Consider the following 5,785-nt stretch of genomic DNA (forward strand, 5'->3'; position numbering starts at 1 on the left):
CCAGCGCACAGAGCTTTCATCAATTCATATTCTGCTTATTTGCTTCCCCTTTGCTGTCTTTAAATCTAAACCTTTGTCCTGTAACAACTGTAATCAGTGCACACATAATTGTGATTTATGGTATGGGCAGCGGTTGACGGCTTCTCCTCTGGGGTGAGTCCCCTCCACTCTGAATTGTAGGGCAGCAAGAAGCTGCCATGGGACTTAACAGCGGTGATTTATTCTGCAGTATCCTCAAGACCAAACCCTCTGGCTACCTGTGCAGCCTCATCCCCCGGGACTCTTAGGGGATTTTGGAAGGAAAACCTCTCAATCCTTGTTCCTCTCTGTTGTTTCTGCAGGCAGCACAGCCCCCGGGAGAGCTGCAGACGAGAGCGATCCCTGTTTCCCGTTGCACTTCTGCAAAGGTGCCTGGTGCAGCCCGTCCTGCTGCACCTGCCTGCTGTACCCCAGCACAGCCACTCCTCAAAATCTCGGTAGTACAAATGGTACACCCAGCCCTTCTGCTGCAATCTCAGCAGTGGGATAGGGGTTGGCACTTGCCATGCCACAGAAAACGCCGTCCCGGCTGCAGGAGCGATGAGCTCCTGGAGCGCACAGGCATGGGCACGTGCCCTCTGACCATCGCTAAGCGCTCACACAGACATCGCTCAGCAGAGCTACACAGATGTGGATGAGGCCCATTGTGAGACAGGTTGGCATGCTATTTGAATAAGATACATTGCTTTCCAGTTCCAGACTAATTCTGCTTATTTATAACACAGTAACGATAGATATTGCCACTCCTGAAATCTGGAAGTGTACAAGTTTCAAAAAACCAAACCTGAATGTTATGGAGGAGGCTTCTCTTGTCTGAAACTGTATCCCTAAATAGCTGAGCTTGAAACCGAGGAAGCCTGGAGAACGGTGTTGTACCAGCCTGTGCTTGAAGTGCTAAGGCAGGTGCAATACATGAGTGAGCAGTGAAGATTTTTTTCAAATTCAGAGTGACTCCTGATATCAGGAGTAAACAGAAATTAAAAAGGAAAAAGAAAATTAACAGAAACCTATGCAACTAGGTTATCCCTGAGCTTAAATTCTTTGAAAAATCAAAACCATCTGAAAGTGATCTTGATAGTGCTGTTCCTTTGTTTGCATATGCATATAGCCCATTCAGAGAAAGATATGCTTAATGCACTTAACACGTTCAGGAAGTTTCAGTCAATTTAGAAGAGGAGATTAACTGCAGAAAGGTCTTGCAAAAAATAGATTAGTGCCAATCTTAAGAGTAAAAATGAAATTTTGGAGAGAGATTTTTAAACAAAGGGAAAGTGAAGCTATCAAAAAAATAGTATGCGATTTAAAGCTGAAAATTCCATTTCATACTTTTTCTGGAGGTAACTGAGTCTTCTGATTAGCAGCTCATATGGAAGTGGATTCAAACAAGGCAACTGAATTTATTATCACCTCTTGCACTATACTTACCTTCTGTAATACACCTTCCTGCCTTGGGGATTGGGATATACATGCCATTTGCGAATCACCTCCTGATTACCCATAATTTTCAACCTGGCTCTGAACCAGAGAGTGAACAGCTGAACCAAGAGAATGAGCAGACTGATGGGCAGTTACAGGGGGAAAAAAAAAGATGGAACACTATGCTCACATGTATGAGCCCAGAACAATTGAATACCTATAAAAAGACAACTCTGGCCAAGAGATGAATAATACCAGCTATTTTCCTACAATAGCTGCGTCAGTAGGAGTTCTTGTAGGTGCCCTTCGGATGCAGTTTCATGTTACACTTAATCCAATCTAACTTTGAGCCGCAACCAAAAGATGAGGTAATATTCCCCCTTTCCCAGCACAGGCTGTTGCTACCTGTGTTTGGGAATTGGGAACATGACTGTCTCTTTCCTTGCCAGCCTGCAGTTACATTAGAGTTAACAAAACTTGAAATTTTGGCCTTTGAAAGCAAGTACGCAGTCAAGGATTTGTACCTATTTGCCACCTCATTCGGAAAACAATGTTTTTTCTCAGTTGTTGCCTGTGCAGTTTTATAAACTGAGGCATTTTAGTGGAAAAGACAACTTCTTATAGTTTAGAGTGTACAGACTTTTACCATTTGGATTATTTCACTGGGAGAAACACAATAAAAGAACATGCACAGTGGCTCAAGGCAGCTCTGGAAAGATCAAAAGCTTCAGGACTACAACTAAAGAAACAAAACACATTCAATGCAGTTGGACTAACATAGCTAGGACATAAATTTATACAACAAAACATATATCGCAGATCTCAACTAAGCTGAGGCCTCTTCTAATTTTGAGTACTATCCTGATTAACACAGCATTTTTCCTTTTGTATCTTATCTTTTCACTTTGTTGTCTATAACATTACTGCATGAACAGTTTACTCTGATATTAAATAAGAAGTCAGTTTGAAAACTCCTGTACCATTCTCAGTCTTGATTCCTCGGGGAAATTTCTAACATAAATTCATTTTTTTAATATAAAGATATATTTTTGCTGTGTTAATGTTAGCAAAAATAGATTACTTTTAAAAAATGTTATTATATTGAAACTGGTTCTGCCACTCTTACCTGAAGTAATACGTTTAAATGTATGTTGACGTAATCACATACAATACAAAGGAGTGGGAAAAGTGTTCTCCTCCCCTTTGTCTTGCAGCAGTAACATCCTAGTAGAAAAGGCTCTGAAAGGCCTGGGAGAGGAAAGCATGGAGAGGTCTTGTGGGCTAACATGTCATGTCTCATAAGGTTCCCAGAGCACCAGCTGCCGCTTTTATGTTCAAAATCAGGATTATACTTGAATTTGCATCATTACCACACAAGAGACCAAAGGAACAATGTACAAATAAATAGGCTCTTGTGGATCCATGAGAAACAGGAACTTAACGTATAGGCCACTTTCTTACGTAGAGCTGCCAGTGCCCCTTTTTCCTCCTGCTTTTGGTATCAAGGGAGCTCCAGCTGTTGCTGTCAGATGAAAGAATTTCCCATGGCGTGAAAGAGGAACTGACGGAAGACACCAGTTCATCTGCCGCCACTTGTTTTCATGGTGGGCTATGGGTTTGGAGGGTGTGCAATTACTTCACAACCTGTGGCTTTTGCTGTCCCCAACAAACTTTACCAGGACTCTTCTCCCAGACCAAGTTGTACCACCAATAACTCTTTCTCTCATGACCACATTTCTATTTCAGCCCATGCTCCACCTCAGCCTTCTGAATTTTACCAGGTGAAGGCAACATACGGTCTAAATAATTTTGATGTATACAAAACATGAAGCATTAACATTTTCACTAGAGTGGATCACCTCTGAAGTTGCTCCATGGAGGAGAGAGAATAATTCACAAAGAAGCTACTGCTGACCACAAGAAAGATGAAGACATATTTAGTAAGTCTACTCATGAAAAGAATGAAAAAACAGCAGAAAATAAATAGAACAGATTGCATAATATTTAGTCTCCTACACTGTTTACAGAATTTGCTTAATGACATGTGTAACAATGACAAGAATAAAAATTATCATAGCCTATTCTGTAAATGCCTGTGGGCAGTAAATCTAGCAAGTCAAACTATTTAGAAAGGCTCCAAAGTGGAAAAGCCTCCTGAGCACCAAACACAGCACAGGAGGGGTCCAAGGGCTTCATTGATCACCCTTCCTTATCTTAAAGAGCAAAGAAGAAGCGATGTCTTTTCTGGCCTCTTCAAAGACCCCTGGCAGGGTCCTTCAAATGCTAGTGGCAATCCCTGAGGTGGTTTCTGAAGTGACTGTAATGACTTTCTCACTCATATTTAATGTCCTTGCCCTTTTAAACATCATTACAATCTATGCATAACTTTCTTAAGATATTCAGACACATATAAAACATTCAGCTGCATGCAACCTGCAAATTCCTCTGCGAATTTTGTCAGATCACTAGGATAGCAAGGGTTAAGTTTTCTTGACTTCAGTAACTTTGTTCGGTGTGGCCAGAAATATTGTGTCACACTGCTTCATTTTGTTCTGTAGAAGACTCGTCACTAAATCAGTTCATCATTAAGCAAATATGTGAACCCAATTAGATCTCAATACTTTAACAGTACCTGTAGGCACTGTGGCAAATCCAGAAGTGAATCTTCCTTGCAAAACCAATGAATCATTTAATCACATGCGACTGTAGCATTCATAGATGTGAACTTGTACTTTTAACCTGTGATCAAACACAGTATTGTCAATCATAATTGTAAACAACACTAAAAGTTCAATTAAGGCTTTTTGGTTTTTTGTTCCTAACTATCATGTCTAAAATGTTTTTTTCAGGTAATACTCCAAACTTTTCCAAAGGGTAAGGGATCTGCTAGTTCCTCGAACCAGGAGTTGAAAACAAACTCAATTACAGGGTTTCTGGCTTCCAGAATTATTAACACCAGGAATGACACGAGGTCTGCAGCTGATAAATTTGAATGTGCAACAAGCTGGATAAGAACTCCAGGAATAATGCCTAAGCATCTCCATGCCTGAGGTGTACCTCGGCTGTTGGCAGGTGTGCTCCACAGCATATCCCTTGTTGTGGTTCTCTGATTTTTCAGCTCTTTTTTGGTCCACTCATCTTTCCTTCTAATGGAGACTACAACATGGGGGCAGCAAGGTAGACAGGGATGGTCTGTACCCAAGTCCTGGACCCAACGTGAAGTCGGGACAGTTTTGAGCATGGATGCTGATCAGGAACTGAAGAGCACTCCCAGTCATGGAAAAAGAAATTTTGAGTCAAGCTAAAGATAACACTTAGCATTTTTATTCCTTGCAATAGTTACGTTATTTTAATTCAGTCTGAGAAACAGAAGCTTCTTATTGTCAGCTCATGGTGAGGTAAAAAAAGCAGCTTTATTTTTGGATGTGCAACACAATGTACAATGCAGAACACAATATATGATGTAGAACATTATGTACATTGTGCATTACGTTCCAGAATATGCTGGTTTTTAAATCACCTGGAGCTTAAACATGGATCTGGGTAATACACATATTCATTCAAAAATAATTTGAAGCCGCCTTTGCAAACCTAACAGTTCTGAATGCATAACCCCCCCTCCCCCGCCCCAACCTCTTGATTTGACACTAATTATCTTCACTTTGTGACATTAAAACTAAGCTCTGTAGCAGCAGAGTATTTCAGAGGCCAGCTAAACACAGAACAGCATGTGTCAATCTCCTTTCCGCACGTTATACTGCGCTCCTGAGCCCAGCGTGTGCATCCCCGGTTTGAAGATGCAGCACTTAGCTTCATTTTACAGCTGTTAATTACAGCCCTTGGCTATTAATCAACGCGCTCCGCCGCCGCCGCCGGGCAGCGTTTTCCTCGGGGCCGAGGCTGAGCGAGAAAGACGAGTAAGCATCCAGCAGGGCTTGCATGAGCCCCATCCCCCGAGACAGGAGAGCCCCCGACCACCGCTTTGCAGTGCACCCCGTACGGGGAGGGCCCAGCACGGCCGGCACCGGACCCCGCAGCCCCTCGCAGCCCCGGCTCCCGCGGCCCCCTCGCACGCTGAGGCGCCGCGAGCCCGCGGCCTAACATGGCCGCGCAGCGACGGGCAGATGCGCGGCGAAGGCCGTGGGCGGGAAGCAGCGGGAAGCGGCCCTCGCTGCGAGGCAGTGCCGGGCGCGGCGCGGCGGGGCGGGGCGGGGCGGGGCGGTCTAGCCCCACCGCCCCCGGGGCGGCCCCGGCGGGGCGGGGCGGCCCCCCCCGGGCAGCCGCCACTTCTGCAGCTGCCGGAAGCCCTCTCTCCTCGCGCGGAAGTGAC

Source organism: Mycteria americana, chromosome 1 (genome assembly GCF_035582795.1).
Source record: "Mycteria americana isolate JAX WOST 10 ecotype Jacksonville Zoo and Gardens chromosome 1, USCA_MyAme_1.0, whole genome shotgun sequence".
NCBI lineage: Eukaryota > Metazoa > Chordata > Aves > Ciconiiformes > Ciconiidae > Mycteria > Mycteria americana.